The sequence below is a fragment of the Miniopterus natalensis genome, chromosome X, assembly GCF_054644295.1.
Source record: "Miniopterus natalensis isolate mMinNat1 chromosome X, mMinNat1.hap1, whole genome shotgun sequence".
NCBI classification, from domain to species: domain Eukaryota; kingdom Metazoa; phylum Chordata; class Mammalia; order Chiroptera; family Miniopteridae; genus Miniopterus; species Miniopterus natalensis.
In genome coordinates, this window is record NC_142103.1 from 53,952,367 (window position 1) to 53,979,151 (window position 26,785).

The 26,785-nt window shown below is 35.3% G+C and overlaps 1 protein-coding gene across 3 annotated transcripts in view; it reads left to right on the plus strand.

The window, feature by feature from the left end:
* Nucleotides 1–26,785, plus strand: part of ZC3H12B (zinc finger CCCH-type containing 12B) — a 349,800-nt gene that overhangs the window by 160,207 nt on the left and 162,808 nt on the right. The window lies entirely within an intron of this gene.

The window sequence follows — 26,785 nt, forward strand, 5'->3', positions numbered from 1 at the left end:
AATCTATAAAGATGTGTATCTGTCTTTTATCAATCTGTCTGATATTGTTTGTAGAAAATTGAATTAAAGAGTTGAAGATTTCAAAGAGAAAATAGTCTCATAGAAGAAAGTTTTAATGTTTTCTGAAGCTGGCCACTGGGTGTGTTGGTTCTGGACCTGTTGGAAGGGACTTTGGTGCAGGCAAATATCAGAGGCTGTCTGTGCCTGTCCCTCAGCACTGTTTGGAGCTTCAAGAGATCTCGAGTTTGTGGCTGCCTCCCCTAGGCTTTGGTGCATGCAGGAAAGACCAAGCTATGCACCAAGGCTGGCTTTTACCAGCATTCACCTCGGGGGCAGGTCAGTAAAAGTCCCAAGGCACCCCAATATCTGCCTCCACCTGCCTCTGCCTGCCAGCTACCTGTTAGGCACAGTGACTGAAAAAGCCTCTGTTGGATTCTCGAGGATGGGGCTAGTGGATTTCCCCTGAGGGAGAGGTTTCAGGAAAGGTGGTGGGTATTGTCCTGGGCCAGAGCCACCAGAATCAGTCTGTCCTGAATTTTGCCCCAAACTTAGCAGGGCAAAGCCAATAGACATTGGGTGGGCGGGGCCTACAGAGCCCAAAAGTTGGGTCAGCTAGAAACTAGGAGGGTGATTCTACTGAAGCTCCTGTGAGGATGAAGCACCAATAAGATTCACCGGAATAACGAAACAAAAATTCCACCAGAAAACTACTTGAAATGATAAATGAATTCAGTAAAGTAACAGAATAGAAAATTAATATAGAGAAGTCATTTGCATTTTTATACACCAATAATGAACTATCAGAGAGGGAAACTAAGAAAACAATCCCATGCACAATTGCTTCAAAAAATGAAATACCTAGGACTAAATTTAACCAAGGATGTAAAAGATCAGCACTCGGAAATTGATGACATTGAAGAAAAAAATTGAAGAAGATAAAAATAGTCTTAGCTGGTTTGGCTCAGTGGTTTGAGTATCGGCCCTCAAACTGAAGGGTCTTGGGTTCGATTCCAGTCACATACCTTGGTTGCAGGCTCCATCACTGGCCTTTGTCAGGGTGCATACTGGAGGCAACCACTGGATGTGTCTCTCTCACATTGATGTTTCTCTTTCGTCCCTCTTCCACTCTCTCCAAAAAGCAATGGAAAAAATATCCTCTGGTGAGGATAAAAAAAAAAGGCAGTGAAAATAAGTGCATGCACATGTTGTGTTTATGGATGAGAGAATTAACATCATTAAAATGCCCATGGTAGCCAAAGCATACATTCAACACAATTCCTGTTAAAATACCAATGGCATATTTCACAGAACTAGAACAAACATTCCAAAAATTTACATGGAACCAAAAAAGACCTCAACCAGTGGCAAAAAGAAACTAGACCACCTTCTTACACCATACACAAGAAGAAACTCAGAATGGATTAAATACTTAAATGTTAAACTCAAAACCATAAAAATCCTAGAAGAAAACATAGGCAATGAAATCTCAGACACTTCTCATAACAAAACATTTTATGATATATTGCCTTGGGCTAAGGAAATGAAGAAAAAAACAAACCAGTGGGACTGCATCAAACTAAAAATTTTTTCACAGCAAAGGAAACTATCAACAAAATAAAAAGACAACCCGATGAATGGAAGAACATATTAGCTGATACATCTGATAAGGCCTTAATACCCAAAATTTATATGGAATTTATAAAACTCAACACCAAAATATCAAACAATCCAATTCAGAAATGGACTAAGGACCTGAATAGACACTTCTCCAAAGAGGACATATAAATGGACAATAGACCTATAAAAAGATGCTGAACATAACTAATCACCAGAGAAATGCAAATTAAGAGATATTATCTAAAGCCTGTTATAATGGTTATCATCAATAGAACAAGTATTAAATGTTGGCAAGAATGTGGTGAAAAGCTAACCCTCATGAACTGTTGGTGGGAATGAAAATTGGTGCAAACACTGTGGAAATCAGTACAGAGTTACCTCAAAAAATTAAAAATGGAACTGCCTTATAACACAGCAATTCCAGTTCTGAAACTATACCTGAAGAAACCTGAAACACCAGAAAGAATATATGCACCCATATGTTCCTTGCAGCATTATTTACAATAGCTAAGACCTTGAAACAGCCCAAGTGCCTATCAGTAGATGAGTGGATAAAAAAGATGTGGGACATTTACACCACAGAATACTATGCAGCTATAAAGAAGAAGGATCCAGTACCTTCTAGGACAGTATGGATGAACCTGGAGAATATTATGCAAAGCGACATAAGGCAGGCAGAGAAAGATGAACATCACATGATCTCACTTATATGTGAAATCTAAAGGACTTAATAAACTGATGACCAAAATAGATTCAGTGACATAGAAGCATGGAACAGACTGATGCATCTTGGAGGGAAGGTGGGGGTGGGTGGGGAGAAAGTAACCAAAAGATTCATCAGCTATGATTTAAAATTGAAAGTCAATAAAGAGATTCCCAGACAAAAGAAGGCTAAAGGAGTTCAGTACCATCAAATCAGCACTGCAAGAAACATTAAAAGGACTGCTTTAAGAAGAAAAAATATTGAGAGAAAGGTACATTACCATAAAGGGGAAAAAAGGCATTAAATAAGTTTATATCAATAGTAGCCTTAAATGTAAATGGAATAAATTGTCCAATCAAGAGACATAGAGTAGCTGAATGGGTAAGAAAACAGGAACCAAATATATGCTGTCTACAAGAGATCCACCTGAGAGCAAAAGACTCACATAGGCTAAAAGTGAAGGGATGGAATAAAATATTCCATGCAATTGGAAACGAAATAAAAACTGGAGTAGCAATACTTATTTCTGAAAAAACAGACTTCAAAATAAAGACCATAACAAGAGATGAAAATGGTCACTACATAATACTAAAAGGATCAATCCAAAAGGAGGATATAACCCTTATAAATATATATGCACCCAATACAGGAGCACCAAAGTATATAAAAAATTTCAAGGTGGACTTTAAGGGGGATATTGACAGCAACACAATCATAGTGAGGAACTTTAAAACTCCACTGTCATCACTGGACCAATCATCAAGACAACAGGGAAATACAGACCTTAAATGACACACTAGATATAATGGACTTAATTGACATTTACAAAATATTTCATCTCAAAGCAGCAGAATACACATCCTTCTCAAGTGCACATGGAACCTTCTCAAAAACAGACCACATGTTACAGCACAAGGCAAATCTCTACAAATCCAAGAAGACTGAAATCATATCTAGCATCTTCTCAGATCACAATGCCATGAAACTAGAAATCAACCACTATAAAAAATCTCAAAAATATTCAAACACATGGAGGCTAAACAGCATGTTATTAAACAAAGAATGGGTTACCAATAAGACCATAGAAAAAATCAAATACTTCTTGGAAAAACACAAAAATGAACAGACAAGAACCAATATCAATGGGACAAGGTGAAAGCACTTCTGAGAAGAAAGTTCATAGCATTACAGGCGTACCTCAAGAAACAAGAAAAAGCTCTACTAAACCATCTAACGCAACACCTAAAAGAACTAGAACAAAAACAGCAAGAAAAGCCCGAAGGAAGTGCAAGGAAAATTAAAGGTCAGAGCAGAAATTAATGACATAAGGACTAAAGAAAAATACAAAAAATCAATGAATCCAAGAGTTGGTTCTTTGAAAAGATAAATAAAATTGATGCACCTTTAGCCAGACTCATCAAGAAACAAAGAGAGAGGGCCCAAATAAATAAAATCAGAAATGAAAGAGGCGATATAACTGACCCAACAGAAATACAAAGGATTGTAAGAAAATACTGTGAGTAACTATATGCCAACAAACTGGACAACCTGGGTGAAATAGGTAAATTTCTAGAAGCGTAAAGTCTTCCAAAGAAGAATCAGGAAGAGGCGGAAAACCTGAGTAGGCTGATAATAACTAACGAATTGAAGCAGTAATCAAAAATCTCCCAACAAACAAAAGTCCTGGATCAGATGGATTTACAGGTGAGTTTTACTAAATATTCAAAGAAGAATTAACACCTATTGTATGCAAACTATTTCAGAAAATTCAAGAGAAGGAAAAAACTCCCAAATGCTTTTTATGAGGCCAGCATCATCCTAATTCCAAGTCCAGATAAAGGCACTACAAAGAAAGAAAATTAAAGGCCAATATCCCTGATGAACATAGATGCTAAAATCCAGAACAAAATAATGGCAAATCAAATCCAGCAATACATTAAAAAGATCATACACCACGACCAAGTGGGATTTATTCCAGTGACACAAGCCTGGTATAACATCCACAAATCAATAAACAAAAAGAAGGACAAAAATCATTAGATCATATCAATAGATGCAGAAAAAGCATTCAACAAAATCCAGCACCCATTTCTGATAAAACTCTCAGCAAAGTGGGAATAGAGGGATCATACTTCAACCTAATAAAGGCCATATATGACAAAGCTACAGCCAACATCATATTGGTCAAAAACTTAAGCCATTTTCCTTAAAAACGGGAACAAGACAGGGATGTCCACTTTCACCACTCTTATTCAACATAGTGCTGGAAGTTCTTGCCACAGTCATCATATAGAAAGAAAACATAAAAGGTATCCAAATTGGAAAGGAGGAAGTAAAACTGTCATTATTTGCAGATGACATGATATTGTACATAGAAAACCCTAAAGACTCCATCAAAGTATTACCAGATTTGATAAATGAATTTGGCAAGGTACCTGGATACAAAATTAATATCCAGAAATTGATGGCATTTTTATACACCAACAACTCTCAGAAAGGGAAACTCTCAGAAAGGGAAACTAAAAAAGCAATACCATTTACTATTGGAACTAAAAAAATAAAATACCTAGGAATAAACTTAAGCAAGCATGTAAAAGAGTTATACTCGGAAAACTACAGGTCACTTAAAAAAGAAATAGAGAAAGATATAAAGAAGTGGAAGGATATGCCATGCTCATGGACTGGAAGAATTAATATCATGAAAATGTCCATACTATCTAAAGCAATTTATAGATTCAATTCAACTCCTATTAAAATGCCAACAGCATATTTCACAGAGCTAGAATAAATATTCCAAAAATTTATATGGAACCAAAAAAGACCCTAAATAACAGCAGCCATCTTGAGAAATAAGAACAGAGTGGGAAGGATCACTTTACCACACATCAAAGTGTACTACAAAGCCATTGTAATCCAAAGAGCCTGGTATTGGTACAACACCAGACATACAGATCAATAACACAAAACAGAGACCCCAGAAATGGACCCAAGCCATTATGGTCAGTCAATTTTTGAGAAAGAAGTTGATAGTATACAATGGAATAAAGACAGTCTCTTCAATAAATGGTGCTGAAAAAACTGGACAGCTGCATGCGAAAAAATGAAACTAGACCACTAGCTTTCACCATACACAAAAATAGACACAAAATGGATAAAAGACTTAAATGTAAGTCACAAAACCATAAAAATCAGGAAGAAAACATTGGCAGTAAAGTCACAGGTATCTCATGTAGTGGAATTTTCACTGATACATCTCCTAGGGCAAGAGAAACAAAAGAAGAAACATATGGGACTACATCAAACTAAAAACCTTCTGCACAGCACAAGAAAACAGCCTCAAAATACAAAGGAACCTCATGGTTTGGGAGAACATATTTGCCAAGGATGTGTCTGATAGCGAGCTAATTTCCCAAGTGTACAAAGAACTCATACAACTCAACAAGAGGAAGACAATCCAATGCAAAAATGGTCAAAGGACCTGAATAGACACTTCTCCAAAGAGGACATACAGATGGCCAAGAGACATATGAAAATATGTTCAAAGTCGCTAATCATCAGAGAGATGCAAATTAAAACTGCAATGAGGTATCACTTCACATTTCTCAGAATGGCTACATTAACAAATCAACAAATATCATGTGCTGGAGGGGATGTGGAGAAAGGGAAACCCTAGTACACTCCTGGTGGGAATGCAGACTGGTGAAGCCACTATGGAAAACAGTATGGAGGTTCCTCAAAAATTAAAAATGGAGCTGCCTTTTCACCCAGTGATCTCATTTCCATGCATATATCCTAAGTATCCTGAAACACTAATCAGAAAGAATATATGCACCCCTATGTTCATAGCAGCCCAACTTACAATAGCTATGATCTGGAAAAAGCCGAAATGCCCTTCAGTAGATGAGTGGATAAAAAAGCTGTGGGACATTTACACCATGGAATACTATGCAACCATAAAGAAAATGGATCTCATACCATTTGGGGCTGTATGGATGGACCTGGAGAATGTTATGCTAAGTGAAATAAGCGAGGCAGAGAAAGACAAATATCACATGATCTCACTTATATGTGGAATCTAAAGACCTTAATAAACTGATGGACAGAAATGATTCAATGACATGGAAGCATGGGCCAAACTGGCAAATCTCAGAGGGATGGAGGGGGGCGGGTGAGTGGAGGGGGAGAGATTAACCAAAGAACTTATATGCATATATGCATAACCCTAGGACACAGACAATGGTGTGATGAGGGACTGGGGAAGGGGGTGGGACGGGGTGGAAAGGGACAATGGAGGGGAAAAGGGACATCTGTAATATTTTGAACAAAAATTTTATAAAATAAATATAAAGAATTAAAAAATAATTAAAATTTTTTAAAAAGCTGTGGTACATTTACACAATGGAGTACCACTTAGCAGCAAAAAATAAGGAAATCGTACCTTTTGCAACATCGTGGATGAACCTGGAAATTATTATGCTAAGTGAAATAAGCCAGTCAGAGAAATACACATACTATAGTATCTCACTGACATGTGGAATCTAATGAATAAATTAAACTAACAAAAAAATTGGAAACAGAGTCCTGGATGCAGATAACCGACTGAAAGCTATGAGACGGGAAGGCATGGGTTTCTGGCTGATAAAGTTGAAGGCATTAAGCAAAGGAAAAATTACTCATGGACAGAGACAATAGTATGGTGATTGTCAGAGGGAAGACGTGTTTGGGGGGGTAGAAGAGGGTAAAGGAAGATTAAATGATGATGGAAGGAGACTTAACCTGGGGTGGTAAACACACAGTACAATATACAGATGATGTATTGCAGAGTTGTACACCTGAAACCTACAAAATTTTTTAACCAATGTCACCCCAATAAATTCAATTAAAATCAAATAAAGTAAATAAATAAAATTGGTTTACTTTATTTTTGACAGCCCTCATCTTACAACTACCATTCGTTTCTCCAGTACTATAGTTTTGCCTCTTCCAGGATGCCATGTAAGTGGAAGGATAATGAATGTAGCCTCTGAATCTGGCTTCTTTTATTTTGAATCATTCTTAGGAGATCCACTTGTATTGTTGTGCGTATTATTAATTTATTATTACTTTTTACTACTGAGTGGGTATTTCATCTTACAGATCAATCTCAATTTGTTTTTCTATAAACAAATTGAAGGACATTTGGGCTATTTCAAGATTTTGGTGATTATGGATAAAGCTGCTGTAAACATCGACATATATTTTTTTGGGGGGGAACATAAGTTTTCATTTCTATTTTGTAAATATATAGGAGTAGGTTTATTGGGTTGTAGGGTAAGTGTATGTTGAACTCTTTTTAAAAACTTTCAAAACATTTTTCAAAGTGGCTGAGTCACTTTATACTCCCAACCTCAATGTATGAGAATCCCAGTTGCTCTACATCCTTGCCAAACCCTGATTATGTCAGTACTTTTTATTTTAGCCATTCTAATATGGATGTAGTGGGATCTCATTGTGTTCTTAATTTGCATTTTCCTAAATACCAATGATGTTGAACATCTTTCCATGTGTTTAATTTACATTTGTATATCTTTAATAAAGTGTTTAAAACTTTTGCTCATTTTAAATGCTCTTTTGTTTCCTTATTTCATTTTTAAAGTTTTTTTTCAAATATATTCTAGGTACAATTAGTTTGTGAGATATGTGTTATGCAAATATCTTTCCCCCAATTTGGGGATTTTCATTTTATTTTTATAGCAGTGTATTGTAAAGAGTAGGAGTTGAGGAAGGATTAACTATACTCTTTTAGAACAGTTTTAGAATTACAAAAAATTGTGCAAAAAGGTACAGAATTCTCAGAGACCTTTTCTCTCTGCTCCTGGAGTTATTCCCATTTTTAATAACTCACATTAGTGTGGTACACTTGTAACAATTATTTAACAAATATTAATACATAATTATTAACTCTAAAGTCTCCATTTTACAGTAGCATTCTCTCTTTGTGTTGTACAAATGGTTTTGACAAATGCTATGTATCTACCAATATGGTATCATGCAGACAAGTTTGTCCTAAAAAAAGTAAACCTGTGCCCACCTATTTATCTCTCTCCCCTTTCTCCTGAAGCCCTGATGTTTTTCATGTCTAAACTTTCTTTTCTATAATGTCATACAATTGGATTTATACAGTGTGTAGCTTAAGACTGGTTTCTTTGACAAAGCAAAATACATTTAAGATTCCTTAATCTCTTTTTGTGGCACCCTTTTTTTTATTACTGGATAATGCTCCAATTTATGGATGTACAACCAGTTGTTTATACATTCACTTGTTGAAAGACATTTTGGTTGCTTCCGAGTTTTAGGAGCCACTAAAAAAGTTGCTACAAACATTTGCATACAGATTTTTGTGGACATAAGTTTTCAACTAATTTGTGTAAACACCTGAGTGGGATTGCTTGGTCATATGGTAAGCCTATTTTTGGATTTGTAAGAAAATGCCAGTGTCTTCCAAAGTTGTATGTTCAATTTAGCATTCCACCAAAAGTGAATGAGGGTTACTATTGCTCAGAATCCTTGTAAACATTAGGTGTTGTCACTATTTTTGAATTTTACACACTCTAATAAGTGTGGATTGGTATCTCATTGTTTCATTTTGCAGTTAGCCTAATATATGATGTAGATAATTTTTAATACGTCTGTTTGCTATCTGTATATCTTCTTGATGAGATGTCTGTTTAGATTTTGGAATTTTTATATATTTATTTATTTGTAGTGATGTTATGTTTCAATTAGATTTGATATACAATACGATATTACTTTCAGATGTACACCAGTGATTAGGCATTATATAACTTACTAAGTGATCATCCAGTTAAAACTCATAAACATGTGATGTCATACATAGTTATTGGGATATTATTCACTACATTCTCTGTGCTGTATGTTACAACACAATAACTATTCTGTAACAATCAATTTGAACTTTTTAATCCCTTCACCTTTTCCACCCATGCCCCCATTCCTCCTCTCATCTGGCAGCTGTCAAAACGTTCTATCTATGAGTCTGTTTCTGTTTTGCTTGTTCATTTATTTTGGTTTTTGGATTCAATAATTGATAAATACGTATTTATTGTCATTGCATTGTTCATATTTTATCTTCCTTTCCTCTGTTGTTTCTTCTAAAATAAGAACCTTTAGCTTTTTCTTGTCTGGGAAGCTCTTTATTTATCCTCTCATTCTAAATGATAGCCCTGTTGGGCAGAGTAATCTTAGTTATAGACCCTTGCTTTTTTATTTTTCCTTTTTTAATTATTTTTAAAATTTTATATTTACTGTTGAAAGTATTACATATGTCCCCCTTTTTTCCCCATTAACACCCTCCACTTCACTCGCCACCCAGGCTTTCACCACACTATTGCATATGTCCATGGGTTATGCATATATGTATATAAGTTCTTTAGTTAATCTCTCCCCACCCACCTCCCAACCCCCACATTTCCTCTGAGATTCATTAGCTTGTTCCATGATTCTATGTCTCTGTATCTATTTTGTTCATCACATTATTTTTGTTCATTAGATTCCACATATGAGTGAGCTCATGTGATACTTGATTTCTCTGACTGGCTTATTTTGCTTAGCATAATACTCACCAGGTCCTCTATGCTGCCTCAAAGGGTAAGAGATCCTTCTTTTTAAGGCTGCATAGCATTCCATGGTGTAATGGAATACCACAGCTTTTTATCCACTCATCTACTAATGGGCACTTGGGCTGTTTTCATATCTTAGCTATTGTAAATTACACTGCTGTGAACATAGGGGTGCATATTATCTTTCTGACTGTTTTTTCGCCTGTCTTAGGATATATTCCTAGAAGTGGGATCACTAGGTTAAAATGCAGTTCCATTTTTATTTTTTGAGGAAGCTCCATGCTGTTTTCCATAGTGCCTGCACCAATCTGCATTCCCACCAATAAAGTATTAGGATTCCCATTTCTTCACATCCCTGCCAACACTTGTTGTTTGTTGATTTGTTGATAGTAGCAATTCTGACAGGTGTGAAGGGATATCTCTTTGTCATTTTAATTTGCATCTCTTTGGTGATTAGTGACTTTAAGCATTTTCTCATATGCATCTTGGCCATCTGTATGTCCACTTTAAAGAAGTGTCTATTTAGGTCTTTTGCCCATTTTCAGGTGGATTGTTTGCTTTCCATTTGTTAAGTTGTATGAGTTCCTTATATATTTTGAAAATTAACACCTTATCAGATGACTCATTGGCAAGTATGTTCTCCCATACAGTGGGCTCTCTTTTCATTTTGTTGATGGTTTCTTTTTCTGTGCAGAAGCTTTTTATTTAAATGTAGTCCCATTTGTTTATTTTCTCCTTTATTTCCCTTGCCATACGAGATGTATCAGCACACATATTACTATGAGAGATATCTGAGATTTTGCTGCTTATGGTTTCTTCTAGGATTTTTATGGTTTCATGACTTACATTTAACTATTTCATCCATTTTGAGTTTATTCTTGTGTGTGTGGTGAGTTGGTGGTCTAATTTCATTTTTTTGCATGTACCTGTCCAGTTTTCCCAAAACCATTTATTGAAGACACCGTTGTTACTTAATTGTATGCGCTTGCCTTTCTCAAATATTACTTGAGCGTATTGTCTTAGGTTCATTTCTTGATGCTCTGTTCTGTTCCATTGATCTATAAGCCTGTTCTTGTTCCAGTACCAGGCTGCTTTGATTACAGTAGCTGTGTAGTATAACTTGATGTCCAGTACTGTAATATCTCCTACTTTGTTCTTTTTTCTCAATATTGCTGCTGCTATTCAGGGTCTTTTTTGGTTCCATATAAGTTTTTGGAGTATTTGTTCTAGATCTGGAAATATGCCATTGCTGTTTTAATAGGGATTGCATTGAATCTATATATTGCTTTGGGTGGTATGGACATTTTAATGATGTTATTTCCACCAATCCATGAACACAGTATATTCTTCCACTTGTTTATATTTTCCTCTATCTCTTTTCTCAAATTCCTGTAGTTTTCAGAGTATAGGTCTTTTACCTTCTTAATTAAGTTTATTTCTAAAAATATTATTTTTTTATAGTAATGGTAAGTGATATTATTGTTTTAGTTTCTCTTTCTTAGAGTTCATTATTGGTATAAAAATATTGATATAAAAATGCCATTGATTTCAAGGTATTAGTTTTGTTTCCTGCTGCATTGTCAAATTTATTTATTAAATCTAGTAGTTTTTTGGTGGAGTCTTCAGTATTTTCTATGTACAATATCATATGATCTGCAAATAATGACAGTTTTACTTCCTTCTTTCCAATTTGCATGTCTTTTATGCTTTTTTCTTTGTCTGATTGCTATGGCTAGGACTTTCATGTTGAACAAGAGTGGTGCAAGTGGACACCCCTGTCATTTTCATGTTCTAAGGGGAAATGGTTTGAGTTTTTGCCCATTGACAAGATGTTGGCTGTAAGTTTGTCATCTATGGCCATTATTATGCTGAGGTATGATCCCTCTATGCTCATTTTGCTGAGAGTTTTATCCAAAATTGGTATCGGATTTGCTGAATTTTTTTCTGCATCTATTGATATGATCATGAGATTTTTGTCTTTCAATTTGTTTATATGATGTATCACCATTATTGATTTGCAAATATTGTAACAGCCTTGCATCCCTGGAATGAATCACACTTGGTCAAGTTGTATGATCTTTTAATATATTGCTGGATACAATTTTTTAATATTTTGTTGAGGAGTTAGCATGTATGTTCATCAGGGATATTGGCCTGTAATTCTCTTTCTTTGTGTCTTTACATGGTTTTGGAATTAAGGTAATGCTGGCCTCATAAAAAGAGCTTGGAAGTGTTCTTCCTCTTGGGTGTTTTGGAATAATTTGAGGAGGAGAGGTGTCAGTTCTTCTTTGAATGTTTGGTAACACTCTCCTGTGAAGCCATCTGGACCAGATCTTTTATTTACTGGGACTTTTTTTATTCTTGTTTCAATTTCATCAATTACTATTGGCCTATTGAGGTTTTCTAATTCTTCCTAATTCAGTTTTGGAAGATTGTATTTTTCTAGGAATTTGTCCATGTCATCCATGTTGTCCAGATTGCTGGCACATAGGTGTTCATAGTATTTTTTTACAGTCTTTGTTATTTATGTGGTGTTAGTTGTTAATTCACCTCTTTAATTTCTGATTTTAATAATTTGGGTCCTCTATCTGTGTGTCTTCATGGGTGTGACTAACGGTTCATCAATCTTGCTCAGCTTTTCAAAGAATCAGCTCTCGGTTTCATTGACCTTTTGTTTTTGTTTTTTTTGTTTTTTTTTTAGTCTCTAAGTCATTTATTTCTGCTGTGATACTTATTATTTCCTTCCTTTACTTACTCTGGTCTTTTCTTGTTTTTCTATTTTTAATTGTTTAAGTTGTAGGGTTAGATAAGTTTATTAGAGTTGTTTCTTGAGGTAGGACTGTGATGCTGTGAACTTTCTTTTCAGGACTGCTTTTGCTGTGTCCCATAGATTTGGGTCGTTTTGTGTTCTTTTTCATTTATTTCCAGGAAGTGTTTTATTTCTTTCTTGATTTCTTTGTTAACTCATTCATTGTTTAATAACATTGTATTTAACCTCCGTGAGTTTGAATGTTTTCACTGTAGCTGATTTCTAGTTTAATGCCATTGTGATCCAAGAAGATTCTTGATATAATTCAATGTTCTTGAACTTGTAGAGACTTGTTTTTATCCTAACATATGGTCTGTCTTTGGAATACCACATGTGTACTTGAATGTTTATTCTGGAGCTTTGGGGTAAAATGTTCTCTAAATGTCAATTAAATAAATCTGATCTAGTATGTCATTTAGAGTCACTGTTTTCTTGCTGATATTTTTTGTCTGGAAAATCTATCCAGTGAAGTCAGTGGGGTGTTAAAGTTCCCTACTATCTCTACATTGCTGTCGATCTCTCCCTTAAAGTCCTCCAGAAGTTTTTTTTTTTTAAATATATTTAGGTACTCCTTTATTTGGTGTATATATGTTTACCAGGGTCAATTCCTTTGGTATTATGTGGTGACCTTTCTTGTCTCTTGTTAGGGCCTTCATTTTGAAATATATTTTGTCAGATATAAGTATAGCTACCCCAGCTTTTAATTCATTTCCATTTGCATGGAAAATTTTTTTGTACCCCTGCACTCTAATCATGTGTGAGTCTTTTGTTCTGATGTGGGTCTTTTGTAGACAGAATATATTTGGGTCTTGTTTTTTTATCCACTCAGCTACCCTATGTCTTTTGATTGGAACATTTAATCCATTTTCATTTAAGGTTATTATTGATAGGTACTTATTTATTGCCATTTAAAATATATATATTTCTTTATTGATTTCAGAGAGAGGAAAGGATAGGGAGAGAGAGTTGAAACATCAATGATGAGAGAATCATCATTGATTGGCTGCCTCCTGCACTCCCCCAACTGGGGATTGAGCCCACAACTAGGGCATATGCCTTGACCGAGAGTCGAAGCCTATCTCCTGGATCCTAGGGTGATGCTCAACCACTGAGCCACATTTGGCTGGGCTTTATTGCCATTTTTAATCTTTATGCCTATATTTCTCTGTTTCTCTTTACTTCTTCTTATTATTACAGCAGTCCCTTTAACATTTCTTGCAATGCTTGTTTGGTTATGATAAACTCCTTAATCTTTTTTTGTCTGGGAAGCTTTATTTCACCATCTATTTTGAATGATAACCTTGCTGGATATAGTCTTGGTTTCAGAGCCTTGCTTTTCATTACCTTGAATACTTCATGCCACTCCATTCTTGCCTACAAATAGAAAGGCAAGTTTCTGGTGAAAAATCAGCTGACAGCCTTCTATTGCTGTTTTTAAGATTTTTTCTTTGTGTTTAACCTTTTGCATTTTAATTATGATGTGTCTTGGTGTGGGTCTCCTTGAGTTCACCTAGTTTAGGACTCTCTGAGCTTCCTAGACTTGTATGTCTATATCCTTCACCAGGTTAGGAAAGTTTTCTGTCATTTTTTAAAAATAGATTTTCAATGTCTTGCTTTCTTTCCTGTCCTTCCTGCACCCTCATGATGCAAATGTTGGTATGCTTAAAGTTTTCCCAGATTCTCCTTTCACTCTCTTTAATTTTTGGATTCTTTTTTCTTTTTTCTGTTCTCATTGGGTGTTTTTTGCTTCCTTATATTCCAAATCTCTGATATGATCCTCTGCTTCATCTACTCCACTGTTGATTGCCTGTAATGTAGTCTTCATTTCAGTTTATATATTCTTAATTTCTGACTGGTTCCTTTTTATGCTTTCTAGTTCTATTTTTATGTTTCTTATCTCTTTGTTGAAGTTCTGCCTGAGATCATTGAGCAATTTTATAACCAGTGTTTTGAATTGATAAGTTGCTTGTCTACATTTTGATTAGTTCTTTTTCTGCAGTTTTGTTTTGTGTGGGGTTTTTTTTCATTTGTGACATGTTTCTTTGTCTTCAAATTTTGGAAGCCTTCATGTGTTGGTTCCTATGTATTAGGTAAAGCTGCTATGGCCCCCAGGCTTCGTATAGCGATTTTATGTAGTAGATATTCTGTTGAGTCCAGTGGAACAGCATCCCTTATCACCCAAGCTGGTCAATCAAAGTGTGCCCCTGTGGATACCTTCCTCTTGTAGTTGAGCCTTGATTACTGTTGGCATATCAGTTGGAGGGATTTATTACCAGGTCAATAAGCTGCAAGGACTGGCTGCAACCACTAACCTCTGACCACCACAGAGGATCAGCAGTGCTGTGGCCCACCCCAGAGAGCAGGAATTACTTCAGAGTGGTTCTGGTGCTCCCTGAGTGTGTCACTTGTGGAGATGGTTGGGTGGTGCTTTGACATGGTCTTAAGCTGTCCACTGGGTGCCCCGATTCTGGGACTTCCCATGAGGCACAGGCCAAGGTCAGCTGTTACTTGTGTTCTGCCCATGGCCGCCTGGTATGAGCTATAAAGTGATCTGCAAATGGCTGCTATTTTTGCGACACCTGAAGGTGCCCTAGAGAGGCAAAGCTGTGACCCAAAGCTGGCTGTTGCTAGTGCTAGGCCTAGGGCCACTTAGAGAGAGGTAGGGACACACTGAGGCCAGATACTGCTTATTTGAGAGATTTTAGAAAAGTCTGAAGTGTGATGCAAGACAGTCCATTTATTTATTTATTTATTTATTTATTTATTTATTTATTTATTATTTATTTTTTAAATATATCTTTATTGATTTCAGAGAGAGGAAAGGAGAGGGAGAGACAGAGGTAGAAACATCAATGATGAGAGAGTCATTGATCGAGCCCGCAACCCAGGCATGTGCCCTGACCGGGAATCGAACCCCGATCGTCTGGATCCTAGGTCAATGCTCAACCGCTGAGCCACACCCAGCTGGGCGACAGTCTATTTATATAAAAAGAATGGAAACAATGGGAGGGCTCACAAGTTGGGTGGGGTGGGGGCCTCAGCAAATCACTAGATTAGGATGAACAAAGATAGCCAGGTTGATGAATATTCAGATATTGTGACCACCTGTTGGCTCTGGGGGGGGAGGGGGATGTCATCAAAAGAACAATGGTCTCTGCCAGAACTTTTTTCTGGAAGAAAGCTGCTGTCCTTGCTCTCACCCTGATGCCAGACATTTCAGTTCCTCCCATGTCCCTGGTTTCTTTCAACCTGTTGCCCCAGTGCTCGAACTCAGAGGGAGTTAGTCTGAGAAAGTATGTGTGTGGGCCCTTTTAGAGTAACTGCTGGGACCCAAGCAGGCCTCCATCTCACTTAGCCACAATCCCTGATGGATTTTACAGCCGGAAATTATGGGGACTTCTCTTTCTAGCACTGGAACACTGGGCTGGTGTGATTGTGGTGGGGCTGGGACCCTCCACTCTTCAGAGGGACTTACTACAATTGAGATATTTCTCTTGATTTTTATCCATCACATGCGGGTGTGGGACCAGCCCATTGCATGACTCATTCCTACCTACTAGTCTTGATGTGGTTTCTTCTTTAAATCCCTAGTTGTAGAATTTCTGTTCAGCTAGATTTCAGAGTGTCCTGAATGATGGTTGTTCTGTAATTTAGTTTTAATTTTGATGTGTATTTTAATTTTTTAATTTTATTTCTAATTATACTTTGTATTAAATATTAGTTTCTATTAATATCTAGTGTATAGCATAGTGGTTACACAATCATGTACTTTACAAAGTGGTCCCCTGATCTTTCAAGCACCCACCTGGCACCATACATAGTTATTACGATATTAATGACTATATTTCCTATGTTGTACTTTACATCACAATGACTATTTTGTGACCACCAATCTGTACTTCTCAATGCTTCTCCTTTTTCTCTCACTCCCTTAGTGCCTCTGTTCTCTGGCAAACCTCAGTTTGTTCTCTGTATCTATGAGTCTGTTTCTGTTTTGTTTGTTCATTTATATTGTTCTTGAGCTTTCACATATAAGGGAGATCATGTGATATTTATCTTTCTATGACTGACTTATTTCACTTAGCATAATACCCTGTAAGTCCATTCATGCTGTTGCAAATGGTAAGAGTTTCAGTCTTTTTATGACAGAGTAACATTCTATTGTATATATTTTATATACCACAGATTTTTTATTAATTCATCTATTGATGGACACTTGGGTTTATTCCATAGCTTGACTATTGTAAATAACATTGCAATGAACATAAGCGTGCATATGTTCTTTCAAAATATCGTTTTGGGTTTCTTTGGATATATTCCCAAAAGTGGAATCACTGGGTCACAAAGCAATTCCATTTTTAATTATTTGAGAAACCTTCATAATGTTTTCCAGAGTGGCTGCACCAATCTGCATTCCCACCAACAGTGCACAAGGGTTCCATTTTTCTCCACATCTTCAACAACACTTGTTGTTTGTTAGTTTATGGATGATAGCCATCTGACAAGTGTGAGGTGACATCTCATTGTAATTTTAATTTACATTTCTCTCATGATTATTGATGTTGAGCATATTTTTTAAGTCTATTGGCCCTCTGTGTGTCCTCTTTGGAGAAGTGTCTATTTAGGTATTTTGCCCATTGTTTAATTGGATCTGTGTGTGTGTTGAGTAGTATGAATTCTTTATAAATTTTAGATATTAACCCCTTTCCAGATATATCTTTGGTAAATATGTTCTCTCATTCAGTGGGTTGTCTTTTCATTTTGTTGATTATTTGTTTGTTTGTTTTGCTGTGCAAAAAATGTTTAGTTTCATGTAGTGCCATTTGTTTACTTTTTCTTTGTTTCCATTTCCTGGGGAGATGTATCAGAGAAAAATATTACTAAGAGAAATGTCTGAGATTTTACTGCCTATTGTTTTCTTTTAGAATTGTTATGGTATCAAATCTTACATTTATGTCTTTAATCTATTTTGAGTTTATTCTTTGATATGGTGTAAGAAAGTGGTCTAGTTTCAGTTTTTTGCAAATATCTGACTAATTTTCCCAGCAGCATATATTGAATAGACTATTTACTCCATTGTATGTTCTTGCCTCCTTTGTCAAATATTAATTGACCATATAGACGTGAGTTTATTTCTGGGCTCTCTATTCTGTCCCATTGATCTACATGACTGTTTTTATACCAGTATCATGCTGTTTTGATTGCTATGGACTTATAGTATAGTTTGATATCAGGTAGCATGATTCCTCCAACTTTTTTCTTCTTTCTCAAGATTGCTGCCACCGGCCAGGCATGGCTCAATGGTTGAGCATCGACCTACGATCCAGGCAATTGGGGTTTGATTCCCGGTCAGGGCACATGCCCAGGTTGCGGGCTAGGCAGCTGATCAATGTCTCTCTCATCATTGATGTTTCTATCTCTCTCTCTCCCTCTCCTCTTTCTGAAATCAATAAAGATATATTAAAAAAAAAAAAAGATTGCTGCCATTTTTTGGGATCTTTTGTGGTTCCACATAAATTTTTGGATTATTTGTTCTAGTTGTGTGAAACACGTCATTAGTATCTTGATAGGAATTGCACTGAATGTATAGATTGCTTTAGGTAGTATGGATATTTTAACAATTTTAATTTTTCTCATCCATGAGTATAGTACATGCATCCATTTATTTGTATCATCTTCAATTTCTTTCTTCAGTGTCTTCTGATTTTTTGAGTATAAGTTTTTTATGTCCTTGCTTAAATTTATCACTAGGTATTTTTTTATGCAATTGAAAATGGATTGATTTTTTAGTTTCCCTTTCTGAAGGTTCACTATAGGTGTATAAAAATGCAATTTACTTCTGGAGATTTATTGTTTATCCTGCTTTTTTACTGAATTCATTTGTTCTGGTAGCTTTTTGGTGGAATCTTTGGTGTTTTCTACATACGGTATGATGTCATCTGCAAATAATGACAGTTTTACATCTTTCTTTCCAATTTGAATACCTTTTACTTTTTTTCTTTTCTGATTGCTTTGGCTAGGACTTCCAGTTCTATGTTGAATAAAAGTGGTGAAACTGGACATCCCTTTCTTGTTCTGGATCTAAAGGGAAACCCTTTTTTCTCCTTGTTGAGTATGATATCACCTGTGAGCTCTTAGATATTTTTATTATTTTATAATTAAGTTGTTAGATTTTTAATTGATTAGTTTTAAATTATTTCTATATTTCAAAGACCATTCTTTTTTCAGATGTGTTGTTTGCATATTTTTTTCCCTTTGTGTGGCTTGTTTTTTCATTGTCATAATTGTTCATCAAAGAGCTCTAGGAGGTAATTTTATTGAACTGTAATTCATCAATTTTCTTATTCATAGATTATGCTTTTGCTGTTGTATCTGAAAGTTCTTGGCCATCTTCATGGTTACCTATATATTTTTTTAATGTTACCTTCTAGAAGTTTTATATTTTGAGTGTTGCATTAAAGTCTATTCTACAGCTTGACTCAATATTTTTAAAAGTTTTAAGGACTGTATCTTGATTATTTTTTTGCATGTGGATGTCCAGTTGTTCCAATATCATTTATTAAACAGAATTTTCCATTGACATCTCCTTACTTCATTTAATTCTCTTTGCTCCTTTGTCAATGATCAATGGGCTATATGTAGGCTTATTTTGGGGCTTTCTACTGTGTCACATTGATCTATTTATCTATTCTTTTGTGAATACCACACTGTCTTGATCACTGTCATTTTATAGAAAGTCTTGAAATTGTGTAGTGTCAGTTTTTCAACTGTATTCTTTTAAAAATTATGTTGGGATTATATATTTTTTGCCTTTCAATATAAACTTTAGACTCAGTTTTCCCATCAAAGGGTCCATAAACAGATGAATTACAACTTCCAGTCAAATGATAAAGTAAATATTGTGCTCACCTTCTCCCATGACATTAAAATTATAACTAATTTATAGAACCATCATTGAGAAACACCTGAAGAGTAACTGAACAGAAGTCCTATAATTAAGGTTATAAAGAAGCCAAGCCAAACTGGTAGGAGAGGCAGAGATATGGATAGGGCAGGACCCACACCCACAGTGTGGTGATTAAAAATTAAGAAAAACCTGGCTGGCATGGCTCAGTGGTTGAGCATTGACCTATGATCCAGGAGATCATGGTTCAAATCCCAATCAGAGCACATGCCCATGTTGTAGTCTTAATTCCTCACCAGGGGGCATGTCAGAAGCAGCCGATCAATGACTCACTCCCATCAGTGATGTTTCTCTCTCTCTCCCTCTCCCTCTCTCTGAAACCAATAAAAACATATTTTTTAAAATCAGGAAGAATATCTCAGCTGTGGAGGTACCCCTGAGAAGTGAGCTGTCCAAGCTTCACGCCCAGCTTACCCATCTTGGACCACCAGTACCTAGAAGAGGAGTCAACATAATATCTGATTGGAAACAAGCAGGGATTGCATCTTAGTCAAGAGAAGTGCCCTTGGGGTCCCACACATTCTTCCTGAGGGGTATGCATAGACTCACTCACAGACTCACTCACTCTGGGCTCCAGTGCAAGGTGACAGCAATAAGGGTGCCAGGGACACACAGGGGTAAAAATCCTGAAATGACTCCTTTAAGGGCAAAGGTTGAAGAAGCAAGTGTAAAGACAGCTCCACTCTGGGGACAAATGTGTAGGCAGCCATCATTGCTTTTTTGTTGAGTCCTCCTCCCACCCAGTGTGCAGGTGCAGCAGGCATCAAATCTGAAATCTCCATTAATCTGGCAAATACAATTCACTCCACTTTGGTGATTTTTTGAGACCTCACTCCACCCAACTCACCTGCTCAACCTGGACTGCTTCCAGTGGCTTTTTCACACAGGCACCTTATCTCTGCTGAAGCTGTGGATTTTCGACAATCTCTCAAAAGTCCACAAACCCCAAAGAAGCAACAGTTGGCCATGGCATACTTTGCAGTACTTACTAAGTAGTCCCAAACCTAACACAGCAGGGACTGGTCTCAAGTTACATTGTAACTCCCATAAGGTGGTACAAGCCTGCCATAAATTGTAGCCAATGTTGGTCTGGGATGTAGCTTCAACAAAGTGGCCATAAACACTGCACAAGAGGCAGCTGGCCTCAACTCACATTGTGGTGCCCCAAAAAAGTCCCAAAAAAGAGTCCTGCAACACCTGGCTCAGGGGAAAAGGGAAGCTGTTTTACTTGGCCTTACAGAACACTAACTACATAAGCCCAGCCTTCCATAACTTGGACATTTAGAAAATCTACCTAACACATATAAACAAACACTGGGAGGCAGCCAAAATGAGGAAACAAAGAAACATGAGCCAAATGAAAGAATAGGACAAAACTCCAGAAATGGAACTAAAAAAATTTGGAGGAAAGCAATCTACCAGATACAGAGTTCAAAACACTAGTTATAAAGAACTTATCAGAAGAATAAATGAATTCAATGAGAACCTTAATAAACAGACAGGAACTATAAAAAAGAACCAATCAAAAATGAAGATTACAATAACTGAAATAGAGAATACATTAGAGTGAATCAACAGCAGAATAGGTGAAAAAGGGAATCCAATTGGTGATCTGGAAGACAAGGTAGTGGAAAAAACCCAATCAGAACAGCAAAAATAAAAAATAAATTTTAAAAAATGAGGGTAGTTTAAGGGACAGTCAACATTTACCTCATAGGTATATCAGGAGATGATAAAAAGCAAGGGATTGAAAACCTGTTTCAAGAAATTACAACTGAAACCTTCCCTAACCTGCTGAAGGAAATAGACATGCAATCCATGAAGTGTATAGAGTCCCAAACAAGATGAACCCAAAGAGGTTACACCAATACACATCATAATTAAAATGCCATAGGTTAAAATCAAAGAGAGAAACTTAAAAGTAGCAAGAAAAAAACATTTAGTCAGGTACATGGGAGCTATCATAAGACTGACATCTGATTTATGAATAGAAACATTTCAGGCCAGAAGGTATTGTCATGAAACATTCAAAGCAATAAAAAGCAAAGGCTACTCTATAAACAAGTTTATCATTTATAATAAAAAGAGACAAACAGCAAAATAAGCCAGTCAGAGAAAGACAAGTATCACATAATATCACTCATATGTGAAATATAATGAACAAAAGAAACTGATGAATAAAATAGATATAGAGACATAGAAGCATGGAAAAGACTGAGGAATCTCAGAGGAAAGGCAGGGGTGGGGGAGTGAGTGGGAAGAGATTAACCTGAGGTTAACCTAAGCATTTATATGCATAAATGCATAACCCATGGACATAGACAATAGTATGGGGAAGGTCTGGGGGTGGGGTGGATGCAGGATGGAGGGGATCAATAGGGGGAAAAACAGGGACACCTGTAATACTTTCAACAATAAAGAAAAAAAATTTTTTTAAGTTTCCTAAACAAATAAAAGCTAATGAAGTTTATTGCCACTAAACTATTTCAAGAAATGTTAAAGGAACTTTTTTAAGTAGAAAAGAAAATATCAAAAAATATTTATAAAAAGATTGGAAAGAAAAAAATCTCACTGAAAAAAGCAAACACAGTAAAAGCAAGGGCTCAACTGAATTTAAAGCTACTACAAAGTTTAAAAGTAAAAGTAGGAAGATCACATGTATTTACAACAGTAAATTAAGGGATACACACAAACACACATGCAGAAAAAAGTAAAAATAATGTCAAAACATAAATGTAGAAGGTACGAGTAAAAATGTATTGGTTTTAGAATGTTTAAACTTAAGCAAAAATCAACTTAAATAGACTGCTATAAACACAGCTTTGTGTATACTAAGCACATGGTAAACACATGGTAAACAAAAACCAAAATCTAAAGGAAACATACCAGTAATAAAGAGAAAAATTTCAAACACAACACTATAGAAAGCCATCAACATACAAGAGAAAATGGCCAAAGAATAAGAAATAAACAGAAAATAACTACAAAAGCAATCAGAACAATTAATAAAATGGCCATAACTATGTAACTGTTATTATTTTAAATGTAAAGGGCTTAAACACTCCAATCAAAAGACATAAAGTGATTGAATGGAGGGGGGGGGGAAAACCAATACCCTTACATACGGTGCCTACAAGAGACCCAGTTCAGATAGAAAGGCATGCACAGACTGCAAGTACAGTGATAGACAAATATTTCATGCAAATGGAAACAACAACAAAAAAAAAACAACTGGCAGAGCACTACTTATATCATACAGAATAGACTTTCAAACAAGAGCTATTACAAGAGACAAAGAAAGGCATTACAAAATGATAAAAGAATCAATCCAACAAGAAAAAATAACCCTTTAAAACATTTATGTACTCAACAGAAGAGCACCTAAATGTATAAAGCAAATATATATATATATTTTTAAATTTTATTGTTTTTTCCATCACCATTTATCCCTTCTATACCCTCTTCCACCTCCAACCAACCTCCTTGCCCCCCAATCACCACATTGTTGTCCATGTCCATGAGTTCTGCCTCTCTCTTTTTTTTTTTTTTTTGCTCAATCCCTCCATCCCCCAACACCCACCACCACCAGGGCTGTCTGCCTACTCTCTATCTGTCTGTCTCTATTTTGATAAAGCAAATATTGACTAACATACAGGGAGAAGTTGACAGTAATACAGTCATATCAAAGGACTTTATTACTATATTTACAGAAATGGATAGTCTAGAAAGAAAATCAACAAGAAAACAGAAGCCTTAAATAACAGTAGACCATGTGAACTTTGTTGATATTTTCAAAACATCTCACCCAAAAACACCAGGATATATATACTTTTAAGTGTACATGGAACATTTTCCAGGAGTGATCCCATGTTACTCCACAAAACAAGTCTCAATAAAATTAAGAACATTGAAATCATATAAAGCATCTTCTTCTATCACAATGGTAGAAAACTAGAAATCAATTACAAGAAAAACACTGAAACACACAGAAACACATGAAGGCTAAATGACATGCTACTAAACAATGAGTGGGTTAACAATAACAAGCAAGAAAATAAAATATACCCTGAGAGAAATGAAAATGAAAACATAATGAACCATAATCTATGGGATTCAGCCAAAGCAGTTTTAAGAGGGAAATTTATACTAATACAGGCCTACCTCAAGAAACAAAAAATATCTCAAATGAACAATCTAACCTTACACCAAAAGGAACTATAAACAGAACAAATAAAGCCCAATATAATTAGAAAGAAGGAAATAATAAAAATCATGGAGGAAATAAATGAAATAGAAACTTTAAGAACAATAGATTAATGGAAGGAATCAATGGGGGGGAGGGGAACATTTGTAATACTTTCAACAATGAAGATGAATTTTAAAAAAAAGAACAATAGAAAACATAATGAAACCAATAACTGGTTCTTTGAGAAGATAACCAAAATTGATAAACCTTTAGACAGACTTATCAAGAAAAAAAGAGAGAAGAACCAAATAAAATCAGAAATGAAAGAGAAGTGAAAACCAACACCAAAGAAATAGAAAGGATTATGATGTACTATGAAAACCTATTGGTCTACAAATTGGTAACTTGCAAAAAGTGGATAAATTCCTAGAAACACACAATCTTCCAAGGCTGATAACTACTAAAGAAAATGAATCAATAATAAAAAAACTCCCAAAGTATGAGATGGCTTTACAGGCGAATTTTACCAAACATTCAAAGAATTAATATTTCTCCTTATAAAACTATTCCAGAAAAAACAGAAGAGGAGGAAAAGCTCCCAAACTCATTTTATGGTGCCAGTATTTCCCTGATACCAAAAGCAGACAAAAACACTACATATATATATATATATATATATATATATATATATATATATATACAGGCTAATATCCCTAATGAATATAAATGCAAAAAGTCCTCAACAAAATATTAGTAAACCTAATTCAACAATACCTTAATAAGGTTATACATCATCATCAAGTGTGATTTATTTTTAGGATGCAAAGCTGGTTCAATATCATAAAACAATTAATATGATAAACCACATAATCAAAATGAAAGGTAAAAATCGTATGGTTACATCAATAGATGCAGAAAAATCATTTGAGAAAATCTAACACTCATTCACAGTAAAAACTCTCAGCAAAGTGGGGATAGAGGGAACATGCCTCACCATAGTAAAAGGCCATATAAGACTAGCACACGGCTAACATCATGCTCAACAGGGAAAAGCAGAAAGTTTTTTTCTGTGATATATTACATTTATTAATTTGCATTTGTTGAACCATTCTTGCATCTCAGGGATAAACCCCCATTATTTTAAGAACAGGAACAAGACAGTGATGTCTACTTTCATCACTTTTATTCAGCGTAGTATTTGGAGTCCTAACCACAGCAATCAGACAATAAAAAGAAATAAATAGCATTTATATTGGAAAGAAGTAAAATTGTCATTATTTGCAGATGACATCATTCTATGTATAGAAAACCCAAAAGAATCTGTCAAAAAACTACAGCTAATAAGTTAATTCAGTAAAGTAGCAGGAGAAAAATTTAATATTCAGAAATTGGTTGCATTTTTATACATCAACAATGAACTATCAGAAAGAGAAAATTAAGAAAACAATCCCATTTTTAATTTTATGAAGAAACTGTTTTCCATAGTGGCTGCACCAGTCTGCATTCCCATCAACAGTACACAAGTGTTCAAGATTGAAAAGGGGTTTGGGGAAAGGTAGAGATCAGCAAAAGGGCAGAAAATGGGGATGGAAAGAGATTTTGCTTGCGGTGATTGGCACATGATGCAATGTGCAGACGGTGTTTTATTGAGTTGTACACTTGAAACCTGTATGGTTTTGCAAACCAATTTCAACCCAATAAATTCAACTTAAAAAAGAAAAAGAAAAAATCACATTCAAAATGCATCCAATAGAATAAAATAGCTAGGAGTAAATTTAACCAAGAAAGTAAAAGACCTGTACTTGGAAAACATAAGACAGTGAAAAAGAAATTGAAGAAAATATAAATAAATGTAAGGCTATACCATTATCATAGATAGGAACAATTAACATCATTGAAATTTCCACACTGTCCAGAGCAATCTACATATTCCATGCAATCCTTATCAATACTAATGGCACTTTTCACAAAGTAGAACAAGTAATTTTAAAATTTACATGTAATTACTAAAGAATCTAAATAGCCACAGCAACCTTGAGAAAGAAAAACAAAGTTAAAAGTATCCTGTTACCTATATCAAACTATAATATAAGCCTACTGTAATCAAAACAGCATGGTGCTGGCATAAAAACAGACACATAAATCAATACAACAGAATAAATAATCCAGAAATAAATCCAAACCTATATAGCCCATTGATCTATAGCAAAAGAAGCAAGAATATGCAATGTGGTAAAGACAATCTCTTCAATATATCATGTTGGAAAAACTGGACAGATATATTGAAAATAATGAAACTATATCACTTTCTTATACCATATACAAAAATAAGCTCAAAATAGATTAAAGACTTAAATGTAAGACCCAAAACCATAAACTCCTAAAGGAAAACAGAAGGGGTGAACTTTTTGAAATTGTTCTTAGTAATATTTATTTGATTTTATCTCTTCAAATAAGGGGAACAAAAAATGAATGGAACAACATCAAACTAAAAAGTTTTTTGACAGCAAAGGAAGCCATTAATGAAATGAAAAGATGGCTTGTAGAATGGGAAAAGATATAGGTCAATGATACAATGGTAAGGGGTTAATATACAAAATATGCAAGGAAATCATATAAATAAAATTAACACAAACAAACAATCCATCAATTTAAAAATGGAAAGAAGACCTGAGTACACATTTATCCAAAAAATCATACAGTTGGCCAATACACATATAAAAATAAGATCAACACCACAAATGAGCAGGAAAATGCAAATTAAGACCCTAATGGGATATCACTTCACACCTGTCAGAATGGCTGTCATCAATAAATCAACAAACAACGTGTTGGCAAGGATGTGGAGAAAAGGGAATCCTCGTGCATGGTTAGTAGGATTGTAAAT